Genomic DNA, 16,176 nt, shown 5'->3' with positions numbered 1-16,176 from the left:
CAGTAACTTTGCCTGTGGTGTGCAAGTTTAGGGAAAGTACGGCAGGTCCAGTGTCTGAGCTATCAGAGTCGTTCCCGTGGGACGATTCGTCTTGTTCATGAGAATCTGAATCAGACGGGTATTGTTGAATCAGGTGCAGCTTTGACCTTGGAGCTGTACTCCCACTAAAACGCCAAGAATTAGCAAAGTGGTTGGGTTTTTTGCAATTATGACATACTTTCCCTTGGGCTATGCAAAATTGGCGCCCCTTGGGGTGGAAATAGTTACAGTTTGTGCACCTCGTGTTAGGCATGTTCTGAACCTTGCTGGATGCATTAAGAAATCTTTGCGGAGAGTAACTAGCCATATTCACATTTAGTTGTTGATTAGCATTCGCGCTCTCATAATCAGCCAGTGGTGCCACAGTCTCAGCCATCCGACAAGCATGAATAGCCTGATCTAAAGTCAGGTCTGCATTCCGTAATAGTTCAGTTCGCAGCTTTCGGTCACTCATTTCTCCCACAATTTTATCTCGAACAAGCTCATTTGTTATTTCACCAAACCTGCATCAAAAACTGATGTATCTCAGGTCGCTGATGAACCGTTCCACAGGTTCATCAGGCTGTTGCACTCGGGCAAAAAATCTTGTCCTCTCGAGGATTCTATTAGACGGTCGGTCACACAGTTCTCTAAACGTTCTCAGTAACACCATCGAGTAATCTATAGATTCTGCTGGCACCAATACCTGTCCATTCGCATCCAGTTGGGCAGGTGCAAATTCAAACGAGTCAACGCGGATCATTGCCTCCGGACCCGCTAAATTCAACAGTAGCGAAGCTTTCAAATCGTCGGGATCGTTGCGGTGAACGATGCATATATAATGAGAGTAATCTTTCTCAAATATTCTCCATCGCGCGACGATATCAGAATCAAACACAAGCGGGCTAGGCTTTCGACAAAAGCTAGCCATGTTCCCAAATCACAAAAAAACACGAAAATAAAAATTGGTAAACGAAATAAATCGCGATAAACAGAGCGGAGCAGACCCAGTCTGACACCATGTAAAGATCGCAAACTCAGAAGATGCAACACCTGTCGCTATACCTCCTCCTTCGACTCTGTCCAGGGACCCAGATAAATGTTTAAGGTTAGGCAGAGGTTCACTTGCACCTCCTCCAACCTCATCTACTGTATCCGTTGTTCAAGATGTGGACTCTTACACATCGGCGAAACCAAACGCAGACTGGGCGATCGTTTCGCTCAGTCCGCCTGGACCTACCTGATCTCCCGGTTGCTGGACACTTTAATTCTCCTTCCCATTCCCACACTGACCTTTCTGTCCTCGGTCTCCTCCATTGGGAAGACGAATGTGAGGGGAAGATATATGGTTCATGGCAAAATCCTTGACAGTATTGATGTACGGAGGGATCGTGGAGTGCCAGTCCATAACTCCCTGAAAATTACAGCACACCCAGATAGCACGGTATGTTTACCTTCATTAGTCAGGGCATTGAGTAAAAGAGTTAGGAAGTCATGATGCAGCTTTGCAGGACTTTGGTTAGGCTCCATGTAGTTCTGGTTGCCCCATACAGGAAGGGTATGAAGGCTCTGGAGAGGGCACAGAAAATGTTTATCAGAATGCTATGGGTATTAAGGGTGACCAGCTACAAGGAGAGGTTGGGTAAACTTGGATTACTTTCTCTGGAGAGTTGGACACTTACGGCAGACCTGGTAGAAGTGTAGACAATTTTGAGAGGCACAGATAGGATAGACAATCAGGAGTGGAGCTTTAAGGTGAGAAGGGCAAAGTTGAAGGGAGATCTGTGGAGCAAGATCTTTACACAGAGGGTGGTGGGTGCCTGGAACGCACTGGCCCTGCTGGTTGTGTAGGCAGATACAATAGTGGTGTTTAAGGGGCTATAGATAGACATATTGATCTGCAGGGAATGGAGGTTATTGATCGCATGCAGGTAGAGGAGATTAGTTTAACAGTCTTATGTTCGACATTGTGGGTCCTAGGGCCTGTTTCTGTGCTGTAACTTTCTGTTCTAACTTTCTGGAGGTCTTGAGTTTTAATGAAAAATTGGATGACATACGACCTTTTTCACAGAAGCGATGAGGAATGAGGCAGTTGTACAGAGCCCTGGTGAGACCATACATGGAGTATTGTGTGCAGTTTTGGTCTCCAAATTTGAGGAAGGACATTCTTGCTATTGAGGGAGTGCAGCGTAGGTTCACCACGTTAATTTCTGGGATGGTGGGACTGTCATATATTGATAGAATGGAGCGGCTGGGCTTGTATACTCTGGAGTTTAGAGAGATAAGAGGGGATCTTATTGAAACATATAAGATTATTAAGGGTTGGGACACGCTAGAGGCAGGAAACATGTTCCCGATGTTGGGTGAGTCCAGAACCAGGGACCACAGTTTAAGAATAAGGAGTAAGCCATTTAGAACTGAGATAATGAAACACTTTTTCACACAGAGAGTTGTGAGTCTGTGGAATTCTCTGCCTCAGATGGCGGTAGAGGCCGGTTCTCTGGATACTTTCAAGAGAGCTTGATAGGGCATTTAAAGATAGCGGAGTCAGGGGATATGGGAAGAAGGCAGGAACGGGGTACTGATTGTGGATGATCAGCCATGATCACATTGAATGGTGGTGCTGGCTCGAAGGGCCGAATGGCCTACTCCTGCACCTATTGAGGCATGACTTTATACTGGTTTATAAAATCATGATGGCCACATATGGTTGAATGGCCAGTCTTTTTCCAAACATCGGAAATTCTAAAACTAGAAAGCATAGGTTTATGGTGAAAAGAGATGAGGTGATGGTGACCTGAGGGTCAACTTATCGCACAGTGATAGGTATGTGGCACCAGCTGTCAGGTACTTTAACAAGGCATGTGGACAGGTACATGGACAGGAAATCTGTAGAGGCATGTTGTAAAACTCTGGCAAATGAGAGTAGCTCAGGTATGCACCTTGGTTGCCATGGGCATGTTGGTTGCCATGGATATGTTGGGCCATATGGTTGGTTTTCGTACTCTGCAAATATATAACTTAGAATTCCCTTCAGTGCCTGGCCAGCGCACACCTCTGCTGCAATTCTATAAGGTCATACAGATCTGATTGTAGTCTCCGATCTGCATTCCTGTTTGTTCAGAGTAACTTTTCAAGAATGTATCCACCTTATCTTAAATATCTTAAAGACTTCCCCCACCACTTGAGGAAGAAGAGTTAACCACTCAACCTGCTGAGAAAAAATGTGTTGCCTCATCTGTGGCTGTTTGAGTATCCCTGATTTGCAAAGCCGTGACCATGTATGTCAGTGAAGATACCGCATGATATTTGAAATGTCTTGTCTCTGCTCTCCTTGCATGAAGCTCACTAGTTGGGGTGGCCAAGTAACTCTAGTTTTGTTTAATCTTCAAATGGAAACAAAATCAGACAATTCACAGAACAGAAGATAGACACGGAAAGCTGGAGTTACTCAGTGTGACAGGCAGCATCTTTGGAGAAGGAATGAGTGGCGTTTTGGGTCAAGACACTTCTCCAATCCGAAGACGAGTCTCAACCCAAAACATCACCCATTCCTTCTCTCCAGGAATGCTGCCTGTCCCGCTGAGTTACTTGAGCTTTTTATGACTTTCTTCGTTTTAATCCAGCATCTGCAGTTCCTTCTCACACAATTCACAGAACCGAGTGAGGCTGAGAACAGTCCTGATATCGCCATTAGTCCAGCATTCCAGATCTACCTTGAGTTGCTTTTACACTTCATTAATTTGAACATAAAAGTAAATGAATATTTCACTGCATTCTTCATTTCATTTCTGAATTTAGCCTGGGTCACCGCATAAATGCTGGTGTTTGTACAAGAACTCAAAAGCTGGAGCAAAGACCCAGCCTGTTGAACAATAAATAAAGGATCACTGAAACTCGTGTGATAAAAAGTCTTGGTGATCCGTACATATAAAAAATATACAACATAGGTCGTCCACAATAACATAAAACTGCCAGAAATAGTGAAGAGCAAAATGACGGATTTGTTACGGTTGGCTATCTCGGGGTCGTGGTGCTGCTCACCGCTGCTGCAACCTCGGTGCCTCTTGCGAACTTTGCTGGCCATTAAAATGTTCTTGACAGTCAGAACATTGAAAAGCAGAATTAAAGCAAATGGGAGCAAGGGAGTGAGAATGCGATGGAGCCAAGTGAAGGCTGCCCATGCTTTGGACGCATGGAAGTTTGATGTTAGGATGCAGCCCCATTGAACATTGTTGGTTACATATCGAGTCCCAAATGCAAAGTACCAGGGGATGCATTTCGAACAGAAGATTGTGCACACAACTGCGATCACCACTGCTGCGGTTGTTTCAGTACAATATTTTGTTTTCAGCTGTTGGCAACAAATTGCAATGAAACGATCAAATGTGAAACCCACTGTTAACCAGACAGCACAATCCTGGCACAAGGCGTAGAGAGCAATAATGAGACGGCACATTTGTGTGGTATCAAAGAAAGAACCTCGAAAATAGTAATAAACAATCTTATACAGTATGACATCAGTGATAATGACAAACAGATCTGCCACTGCCATGAAAAGATTTACGAGGATATTGCCAGGACTAGAGGGTGTGAGCTATAGGAACAGGTTGAGTAGGCTGGGTCTCTATTCCATGGAGCATAGGAGGATGAGGGGAAATCTTATAGAAGTATCCAAAATCATGAGAGGAATAGATCGGGTAGATGCACAGAATCTTTTACCCAGAGTAGGGGAATTAAGGACCAGAGGACATAGGTTTAAGGTGAAGGGGAAAAGATTTAATAGGAATCAGAGGGGTAACTTTTTCACACAGAGGGTGGTGGGCGTATGGAACAAGCTGCCAGAGGAGGAAGTTGAGGCTGGGACTATCCCATCATTTAAGAAACAGTTGGGCAGGTACATGGATAGGACAGGTTTGGAGGGTTATGGACCAAACGCAGGCAAATAGGAATAGGGTAGCTGAATCATTGTTGGCCGGTGTGGGCGGGTTGGGCCGAAGGGCCTGTTTCCACACTGTATAATTCTATGACGGATGAGAGGGGACCTTATAGAAACATAGAGTCCCAGAGTAATACAGTGAATTAATTTCCAGTGAATACAAGACCCAGTCATTCCATTCTTTCCTCATATGTCACGCCATCCCGGGAATTAACCTCGTGAACCTACGCTGCACTCCCTCAATAGCAAGAATGTCCTTCCTCAAATTAGGAGACCAAAACCGCATTCAACACTCCAGGTGTGGACTCACCAGGGCCCTGTACAACTGCAGAAGGACCTCTTTGCTCCTATGCTCAAATTCTCACATTAAGAAGGCCAACATGCCATTAGCTTTCTTCACCGCCTGCTGTACCTGCATGCTTACTTTCAGAGACTGATGTACGACAGTCAGGTCTCAATGCACTTCCCCTTTTCCTAATCTGACACAATTCAGATAATAATCTGTCTTCCTGTTCTTGCTACCAAAGTGGATAACCTCACATTTATCCACATTATACTGCATCTGCCATGCATCTGCAGACTCACCCAACCTATCCATGTCACCCTGCATCCTCATAGCATCCTCTTCACAGTTTACACTGCCACCCAGCTTTGTGTCATCTGCAAATTTGCTAATGTTCCTTTTAATTCCTTCATCTAAATCATTGATGTATATTGTAAATAGCTGCGGTCCCAGCACCGAGCCTTGCGGTACCCCACTAGTCACTGCCTGCCATTCTGAAAGGGACACGTTCATTCCTACTCTTTGTTTCCTGTCTGCCAACCACTTCTCTATCCATGTCAGCACTCTACCCCCAATACCATGTGCGCTAATTTTGCCCACTAATCTCCTATGTGGGACCTTATCAAATGCTTTCTGAAAGTCCAGGTACACTACATCCACTGGCTCTCCCTTGTCCATTTTCCTAGTTACATCCTCAAAAAATTCCAGAAGATTAGTCAAGCATGATTTCCCCTTCGTAAATCCATGCTGACTCGGACCGATCCTGTTACTGCTATCCAAATGTGCCGCTATTTAAATTAAATTAAATTTATTTATTTATATAGCACATTTTTAGTCAACTTACATTGACCCCAAAGTGCTTCACATAATTACATTCACACACACAGGCAAAGGTGGGTGAAGTGTCTTGCCCAAGGACACACACAGGCAAAGGTGGGTGAAGTGTCTTGCCCAAGGACACAACGACAGTATGCACTCCAAGCGGGATTCGAACCAGCTACCTTCCGGTTGCCAGCCGAACACTTAGCCCATTGTGCCATCTGTCGTCTTAATCTTATATTATTGACTCCAGCATCTTCCCCACCACCGATGTCAGGCTAACTGGTCTATAATTCCCAGTTTTCTCTCTCCCGCCTTTCGTAAAAAGTGGGATAACATTAGCTACCCTCCAATCCACAGAAACTGATCCTGAGTCTATAGAACATTGGAAAATTATCACCAATGCATCCATGATTTCTAGAGCCATCTCCTTGAATACCCTGGGATGCAGACCATCAGGCCCTGAAGTTTTATCAGCCTTCTGTCCCGTCAGTCTACCCAACACCATTTCCTGCCTAATGTGAATTTCCTTCAGTTCCTCTGTCTCCCTAGATCCCCTGTCCCCCAGTCCATCTGGGAGATTCTTTGTGTCTTCCTTAGTGAAGACAGAACCAAAGTACCTGTTCAACTCGTCTGCCATTTCCTTGTTCCCCATAATAAATTCACCTGTTTCTGTCTTCAAGGGACCCACATTTGTCTGAACTAATAGTAAGATTAAATGAGAACTTACCAGTTTGAAGTTTGATCTTTACTTTATGAGGAGTTACGTCGAGGGACTATGTGAAGAAGGCCGTCCAGGCGCACGCGCGTCAAACTTCAAAGCAGCGGTGTGAAATCACAGATGATATATTCCGAAGCATAATAGTAAGCTATGTGATACAAACTTAACTTACCTTTGATATTTACTAGGGTGGGAGCGGAGGGTACGTAGTCCCTCGACGTAACTCCTCATTAAATAAAGATCAAACTTCAAACTGGTAAGTTCTCGTTTAATCTTACTATTTTACTTCGGAGTCACGTGAGTGACTACGTGAAGATTTTAACGCTTCTGTGATTTCAGGCCGTAGATTGGGTTCCGGCGTATCACTGCATTTTGCTTGACTCTATGAGTGAAAACAGTCAATAACATGCAACCATCATACTTGTTTAATCAATTAATGGTTTATTTTATAATAAACATTATGTGTCCCATTTTAATCACTAGGGACATTTAATACTGAATCCAAAACAGTACCACCAAATACACCAGGGTCTGCAATTTCTTTGTGATAATACTTGTGAAACATCCTTTCACTTGCCCATCCTGCGGCCGCGAGGATATGGTCTATTGGAACGTCCAAATCCTTGGCCACCGATGTTGCCGCCGCCCTGGTGGAATGAAATTTAAATTTGTCAGTATCAATTCCTGCATCCAATAGCACCTTCTTCAGCCATCTTGAAATTGTTTGTGTTGTCACTTTTTTGTGTGGCTTTTTATGGCTGATGAATAATGCAGATTCTACACCTCTAAGATGCTTGGTGGTCTCAATGTAGTGTTTCAAATATGTAACTACACAAAGTCTTTGATCTGAAGGATATGCTGAAAAAAACAATTTACACCCCGAGACTCCTGGTCTGCTATGTTTTAGCAGGTCATAGACATAGAATGTAATTTCCTCTGTTGTCATTCCCATTCTGTCTACCCTTAACTTGTGTAATGTTTGTACTCTTTGGGCTGAGACTAAAGCTATTAACATGACTACTTTCATCGTGATTTTGTCTAACGGCAAATTTGAGATGGGATCCCAATCCCTAAGTAGTGATAGTACATCCATCACATTCCAGATTTCCGTATTTCTCGGTCTGGGAGGTTTAGCATTAAAGATGCCCTTCATGTATCTACAAATCAAAGGGTAATTACAAATTACAAATTGGCATCAAAATGTAATGTTGACAAGAATTCTACAACATCTGAAGTGTCTGCAGTGTGGTAAGAAATATTTTGTGTTGAACAAAACTGCAACCATTTCTTAATGTAAGAAATGTACTGCTTCTGGGTACTATCCCTCCATGATCCTGTAATTACATCCATAGAGCGATCTGATAGTCTTCTTCCAACATATGGTCTTTTTAGAATCTGCAAATCAATAAATCAATACGATCATGTAAAGGATGAAATTCACCAGTTACAGGGTGCACAAGTAGGTTTTCTTGTCTTGAGACATGCATTATGGGTTCTGTCACCATTTTTAACACTAATGGATACCATGTTTGTGTGGGCCAATCTGGAACCACCAACAATCCTGAAGCATAATCTTGTTTGATCTTCTGTAGACACCTACTGATCAGACAAAAGGGAGGAAATGCATACAAAAACATTCCACCCCAATTTAACGTAAATGCATCTACCCCTGTTGCACCTGGATCTGGTACCTACGAAACATATTGAGGTAACTGGTGGTTCAATCTGGATGCAAACAAGTCAATTTCTGGTTTCCCAAATTTTTTCACAATTTTGTGGAAAATGTCACGATTTAACATCCATTCTGTATTGTCATTAAAATTTCTTGACCTAGTGTCTGCGATTATGTTGCATTTACCTGGTAGGTAAATTGCAGAAAGCCAAATGTCTTTCTCAATGCACCAGTGCCAAATCATGTTTGCCAATCTGTCACATGCTTCTGACTTGATTCCACCCATGTGATTGACATAAGCCACTGCCGTAGTGTTGTCAATCTGAACCTGTACATGCAAATTTTGTACCTTTCGGCAAAGGGCTTTCAACCCATGCAATACACTTAGTAATTCAAAATGCCATGTGTCTCAAGCAAAGGTTCTTCCTCTGCATTCCATCTACCTCCACAGCTTGAGATGGCATCAGCAGCTCCCCATCCCAGTGCATTTGCATCTGTTTGTAAAATGGTAGCTGGTGATTCAATCAGAATTTTCCTGTAAGAGCAATCCACATTTTTAATCCACCATTTTATATCCTCAATTGCTGTGTTTGGTAGTTGCATTAGTCTATCGAAATGCCCCGCATATCTTTTCAACGCTGATATCTTTGCTCGCTGCAGCTGCTGATAATGCAGTGGTCCAAGCTGAACAGCTGGAAAAGAAGCAATTAATTTGCCAAGTAGACTTGCCACTTGCCTGGTTGTTTGCCTGCAATTAGCTCCTTACAACCCTCAATTAATTGCAGCTTTTTGTCCTTGGGTAAGCTCACCATCATGTGCTCTGAATTACTAGTGAACCACAAGTAATCAATTATTTTGTTGGGTGTCAGTCTGGATTTCTCTGGGTGAATCACAAAGCCCAATTTTTGAAATGTAAGTTTTACTTTTAAAATTGAGGCTGTTGCCATGGCTTCAGTGTCTCCCACAATTAAAATGTCATCCAAATAAGCCATTATCAAATGGCCTTGAGCTCTTAACAATGCTAAGATTGGTTTCAGCAGTTTTGTAAACAATCTAGGGGCTAAAGTTAACATGTTAGGCAATGCTTTGAATTGCCACAATTGACTCATCCAGACAAATTTCAAATATCTACGATCTTTAACATGCACGGCCACAGAGTAATATGCATTTTGGAGATCTATGCTTGCCATATAGCATTCTGTTGAAATTAATTGCAAAGCATTAGTAAAAGTCTCCATTTTGAAATGTTTATACTGTACAAAAATGGTTGAGACTTGTGAGGTCCAAAATGATCCTACAACCCCCATCCTTTTTTGGTCTAGAGAAAATACTAGATATAAACTGATGGTTTTACTCAAAATATCCATTTCTATTTGAATGATTCTAATCTCTTCTTTAGAGAAAGAATGTATTTGTTTTGGAATATGTTGAGTAGGGGGATTTTCATTCTGGTAAAATTCAATTCTAAACTCCATTATATTGCACAGTATATATGCATCAGATGTTATTAGCTTCCATTCTTTTAAAAATAATTGTAACCTACCCCCAATTTGTAAGTAGGACACATCTGATATGTTTCTTTCAGAAACAGAACCACCCACCTCAGGGTTTACTGGTGTCACTTTTTGTACCTTGCCCCTTGTGGGAATACCATGTCCTCCATGTCCTGGGGTTGTACGCCAATATCTTGTATGCGGGTACGAGCGACTTCTTCCTTCACCAGTTCCCCTTCGGTATGGATATTGCCTTCTAGCTGTGCTGCCAAACATCGGTGGCTTCATCGTCCCGATGGTTTTTGATTCTTCGTTGAGAAACTTCAGTTTTTTGGCAAGCTCTTCTTCAAAGAGTAAGTATGGCAATTGTATATTAGATGGTTTACAGAGCCCTGCAAACTTAGGATGTATGTTAGGTCTTATCGCAGATTTACGAATACAGTTTATTGCAAAATGTGCATTACACATCATTCCCATCACATCCTGCTGTGGCGTTGTCACATTTCCTTCTTCCAGATCTCTGGCAAATGCCGTAATGCTTGACCCCATTAATCTTAATACCCGCTGTAATCTAATTTCTTGGGCTCTTACTGCAGTGCCCATATAATTCCACACGTCACTGTTAACAGATGGAACTCCTAACAGAGCACAGTTCTGCGGGATTTCATATTTGTTCACAATTTCATCCATCGTTGGTTCTTCCAAATGATGGGAAAGCAGGTAATTTATACTCTCTGCTATCTCCTCTGGTAGAGGTTGTCCCTTGTGTCTGGGACTAGAGAACTTTTGAGCCAGCTCTGGCACTTTTCTTTTTTGCCTTGGGCTCTGGTCCTCAAATGATTCGTTATCAGAGTATTCTGGATATTCCTCCTCATAATGGGTTTCACCTGGATTTTCATCATCAGGTATTTCATGCGATGGCTCTCTGATAGGCCTACGCTTTTTTGTCCCTCTTTGGGGTACATCAAGTTCTTCCATTGAGCTGTATATTGGCAGCCCACTTTTGGGTGCTGCTCCATATTCTGGGTCTCCTGTAGACCAACGCCTGTATTGTCTTTCAGACATTTCTGGTGCTGCCTCCGTGTCAGGCCAGCCCACATATTCATCTTCATCATCAGGCATTTCGGTCGCTGGCTCAAATCTGGGCCAACGTTTCCCAGAACCTCTTCTGGGTGTTCCATGCGGTTGCTCTTTAAGCCCACGTTTTTTATACTCCTTATGGAGTTTGCCTTTATAAATCATTTTACCCATGAGGAATTCCAGCTGAGAAAGTCTGTCTGATACGATCTCTGGTTCAGATTCGTCCGAGTCTACCAGCCAATTATTCTTTTTGGCTTTGCTCCCTGCGGGAGTTTCAACGGGACCTTTTTCTCCCGGTTTAGAAGTGCTCGGTTTATCTACCGACTTTTTAGTCGGGCGCCCGCTACTCTCAGACATTTTGTCGTCTTGAGTACTTACTGCGGTGCGCTATCCCTTATTCCTCCCACCTTTCTCCATAAACTAAGACTTGCCTGTCTCTGCACGCAGTCTCTCCGGAGAAAAGCAGCCTGAAAATGAAAGTAAAAATACTTATGTTCAGGATTTCTTTCACTCGCCGCTTGGAGGTCCGTCCTCCTACCGCGGTCGCAGCGCAATGCATCTGACGAGATGACGCGTGTGCGCCTGGACGGCCTTCTTCACGTAGTCACTCACGTGACTCCGAAGTAAAATCTAACATTGGTAGCCCAAAGATTCGGGGTTGGTCAAGCCCCGACTTGCGTCCCAGCAGCAACCGCCCACGGATCAGCCCTCTTAATCCAAAGCCACCTAGTGGTTTTCTCTGCGGCTTCGCTTGCGGATTGATTTGCCAGCCCCGTAATGCCCAACTGGTTGAGGACTTTGCAGAGTGAGCGCCCTGCAAAGCCTCTACAGCCCACCTCTACTGCCCAGCCTCTGTCCTGGCACATCTCCACCAGTTCCTGGTACTTTGTGCGTTTCCTCTCATTAGCCTCTTCAATACGCTCTTCCCAGGGCACTGTCAGCTCCAGAATGATCAGCTGTTTTGTCACTTCGGAGGTGATGATCATGTCTGGCCATGCTGATCATGCCGTGATGTGCTGTGGAAATTTCAGCTGTTTGCCCAGGTCGACGTGCAGCTGCCAGTCAGTGGCTGTGTAGAGGAGGCCCGTCCTTGTTTTTGGTTGTGGTCGGGGCTTCTCTCCAGCTTTGACAAAAGTGATTGATTTCTTTGGGGCATGGTGGTGTTTGCTGTTACCGATGGCAGTGGCTATGCTCTCAGCAACCACCTTGAGCACCAGAAATAGTATCAAAAATGTCTTTCCAATATTTTTCCAAAAGTGGGTAGGACCAAAATATATGAGTCAATGAGGCCACTTCAGAATTACATCTGTCACAGGTAGGATTTATATGACCATTAAAACGAGTTAGCTTATCTTTTGACATATGAACTCTGTGAACCACCTTGAATTATATCAAAGCGTGTCTTGCACACATTGAGGAAGTATTAACTAATTGAAGAATCCTCTCCCATTTCTCTATAGATAGAGAAATTTGAAGTTCTCTTTCCCAGTCATTCTTAATTTTATCAAATGTATATTTTTTTAATTTCAAAATCAACATAAAAATTCCAGTGTAAACCCATCTAAACCAGGAGCTTTACCAGAATTAATTGAGAGGATTGCTTTCTGTATTTCTTCCTCCGTGATGGGTTCATCTAACAACAGAGACTCATAATGTGGTAAATTTGGCAAGTTCAGTTTCCTTAAAAACTCATGCATTATATTGGAATCAGTAGGGAATTCTGATTGGTATTTGGAGGTATAAAATTCCTGAAAGGATTTATTAATTTCATCATGGTCTACTGTCAATGTACCATCCCGTTTACTCACTTTAGTAATCTGACATTTGGCTGACACAGCTTTCAACTGATTGGCGAGTAATTTGCCAGATTTGTTGCCATGTATATAAAATGGACTTTTGGTTTTAAGTAGCTGGTTCTCAATCAGTGATACTAATAACAAATTATATCTCAATTGAAGTTCAACTCTATTAGGTGTGGGACCAGCATTCCGGCAGGCAGGTTTGCCACTGCTACACGGGTGGTTTTAAACTGAATAAGGGGGGTGGGGTGTCGAATGGGCTAGTGGAGGATGGAGTTAAAGGGAAAGGGTTTCTTAAATGTGTGAGCGTAGAGACAGAGGGGTGTAAAATGAGGGTAGAAGCAATAGGTAGCAAGGTGAAAAGTAAAAGTGGCAGGCCGGAAAATCCAGGGCAAAAATCAAAAAGGGCCACTTTTCAACAAAATTGTATAAGGGGTAAGAGTGTTGTAAAAACAAGCCTGAAGGCTTTGTGTCTCAATGCAAGGAGCATTCGTAATAAGGTGGATGAGTTGAATGTGCAGATAGCTATTAATGACTATGATATAGTTGGGATCACGGAGACATGGCTCCAGGGTGACCAAGGCTGGGAGCTGAACATCCAGGGATATTCAATATTCAGGAGGGATAGAGAGAAAGGAAAAGGAGGTGGGGTAGCGTTGCTGATTAGAGAGGAGATTAACGCAATGGAAAGGAAGGACATTAGTTTGCAGGATGTGGAATCGGTATGGGTAGAGCTGCGAAACACTAAGGGGCAGAAAACGCTGGTGGGTGTTGTGTACAGGCCACCTAACAGTAGTAATGAAGTTGGAGATGGTATCAAACAGGAAATTAGAAATGCGTGCGACAAAGGCAAAACCGTTATAATGGGTGACTTCAATCTACATATAGATTGGGTGAATCAAATTGGCAGGGGTGCTGAGGAAGAGAATTTTTTGGAATGTATGCGGGATAGTTATCTAAATCAACATGTAGAGGAACCAACGAGAGAGCAGGCTATTTTAGACTGGGTATTGAGTAATGAGGAAGGGTTAGTTAGCAGTCTTGTTGTACGTGCCCCCTTGGGCAAGAGTGACCATAATATGGTTGAGTTCTTCATTAGGATGGAGAGTGACATTGTTAATTCAGAAACAATGGTTCTGAACTTAAAGAAAGGTAACTTTGAGGGTATGAGACGTGAATTGGCCAAGATTGACTGGCAATTAATTCTAAAAGGGTTGACGGTGGATATGCAATGGAAGACATTTAAAGACTGCATGGATGAGCTACAAAAATTGTTCATCCCAGTTTGGCAAAAGAATAAATCAGGGAAGGTAGTGCATCCGTGGATAACAAGGGAAATCAGGGATAGTATCAAAGCGAAGGATGATGCGTACAAATTAGCCAGAAAAAGCAGCATACCGGAGGACTGGGAGAAATTCAGAGACCAGCAGAGGAGGACAAAGGGCTTAATTAGGAAAGGAAAAATAGATTATGAAAGAAAACTGGCAGGGAACATAAAAACTGACTGCAAAAGTTTTTATAGATATGTGAAAAGAAAGAGATTAGTTAAAACAAATGTAGGTCCCTTGCAGTCAGAAACAGGTGAGTTGATCATGGGGAACAAGGATATGGCGGACCAATTGAATAACTACTTTGGTTCCGTCTTCACTAAGGAAGACATAAATAATCTGCCGGAAATAGCAGGGGACCGCGGGTCAAAGGAGTTGGAGGAATTGAGTGAAATCCAGGTTAGCCGGGAAGTGGTGTTGGGTAAATTGAATGGATTAAAGGCCGATAAATCCCCAGGGCCAGATAGGCTGCATCCCAGAGTACTTAAGGAAGTAGCTCCAGAAATAGTGGATGCATTAGTAATAATCTTTCAAAACTCTTTAGATTCTGGAGTAGTTCCTGAGGATTGGCGGGTAGCAAACGTAACCCCACTTTTTAAGAAGGGAGGGAGAGAGAAAACGGGGAATTACAGACCAGTTAGTCTAACATCGGTAGTGGGGAAACTGCTAGAGTCAGTTATTAAAGATGGGATAGCAGCACATTTGGAAAGTGGTGAAATCATTGGACAAAGTCAGCATGGATTTACAAAAGGTAAATCATGTCTGACGAATCTTATAGAATTTTTCGAGGATGTAACTAGTAGCGTGGATAGGGGAGAACCAGTGGATGTGGTGTATCTGGACTTCCAGAAGGCTTTCGACAAGGTCCCACATAAGAGATTAGTTTACAAACTTAAAGCACACGGCATTGGGGGTTCAGTATTGATGTGGATAGAGAACTGGCTGGCAAACAGGAAGCAAAGAGTAGGAGTAAACGGGTCCTTTGGCAGGCAGAATGGCAGGCAGTGACTAGTGGGGTACCGCAAGGCTCAGTGCTGGGACCCCAGCTATTTACAATATATATTAATGATCTGGATGAGGGAATTGAAGGCAATATCTCCAAGTTTGCGGATGACACTAAGCTGGGGGGCAGTGTTAGCTGTGAGGAGGATGCTAGGAGACTGCAAGGTGACTTGGATAGGCTGGGTGAGTGGGCAAATGTTTGGCAGATGCAGTATAATGTGGATAAATGTGAGGTTATCCATTTTGGTGGCAAAAACAGGAAAGCAGACTATTATCTAAATGGTGGCCGACTAGGAAAAGGGGAGATGCAGCGAGACCTGGGTGTCATGGTACACCAGTCATTGAAAGTGGGCATGCAGGTGCAGCAGGCAGTGAAGAAAGCGAATGGTATGTTAGCTTTCATAGCAAAAGGATTTGAGTATAGGCGCAGGGAGGGTCTATTGCAGTTGTACAGGGTCTAGGTGAGACCACACCTGGAGTATTGCGTACAGTGTTGGTCTCCAAATCTGAGGAAGGACATTATTGCCATAGAGGGAGTGCAGAGAAGGTTCACCAGACTGATTCCTGGGATGTCAGGACTGTCTTATGAAGAAAGACTGGATAGACTTGGTTTATACTCTCTAGAATTTAGGAGATTGAGAGTGGATCTTATAGAAACTTACAAAATTCTTAAGGGGTTGGACAGGCTAGATGCAGGAAGATTGCTCCCGATGTTGGGGAAGTCCAGGACAAGGTGTCACAGCTTAAGGATAAGGGGGAAATCCTTTAAAACTGAGATGAGAAGAACTTTTTTCACACAGAGAGTGGTGAATCTCTGGAACTCCCTGCCACAGAGGGTAGTCGAGGCCAGTTCATTGGCTATATTTAAGAGGGAGTTAGATGTGGCCCTTGTGGCTAAGGGGATCAGAGGGTATGGATAGAAGGCAGGTACGGGATACTGAGTTGGATGATCAGCCAATCATATTGAATGGCGGTGCAGGCTCGAAGGGCCGAATGGCCTACTCCTGCACCTAATTTCTATG

At 43.4% G+C, this 16,176-nt stretch overlaps 1 long non-coding RNA gene across 1 annotated transcript in view; it reads right to left on the bottom strand.

Annotated features, from left to right (window-relative positions):
• Nucleotides 1-11,912: 11,912 nt before the first annotated feature.
• LOC116977117 overlaps nt 11,913-16,176 on the bottom strand; it is a 15,225-nt gene continuing 10,961 nt past the window's right edge. The window contains exon 3 of the long non-coding RNA XR_004413125.1: nt 11,913-11,924. This is a non-coding gene — a long non-coding RNA (uncharacterized LOC116977117). The remainder of the gene's footprint in view (nt 11,925-16,176) is intronic.

This window comes from Amblyraja radiata, chromosome 9 (genome assembly GCF_010909765.2).
Source record: "Amblyraja radiata isolate CabotCenter1 chromosome 9, sAmbRad1.1.pri, whole genome shotgun sequence".
Classification (NCBI taxonomy): domain Eukaryota; kingdom Metazoa; phylum Chordata; class Chondrichthyes; order Rajiformes; family Rajidae; genus Amblyraja; species Amblyraja radiata.
Note: the sequence above shows the minus strand (reverse complement) of the source record. Positions and strands in the feature narration are given on the sequence as shown.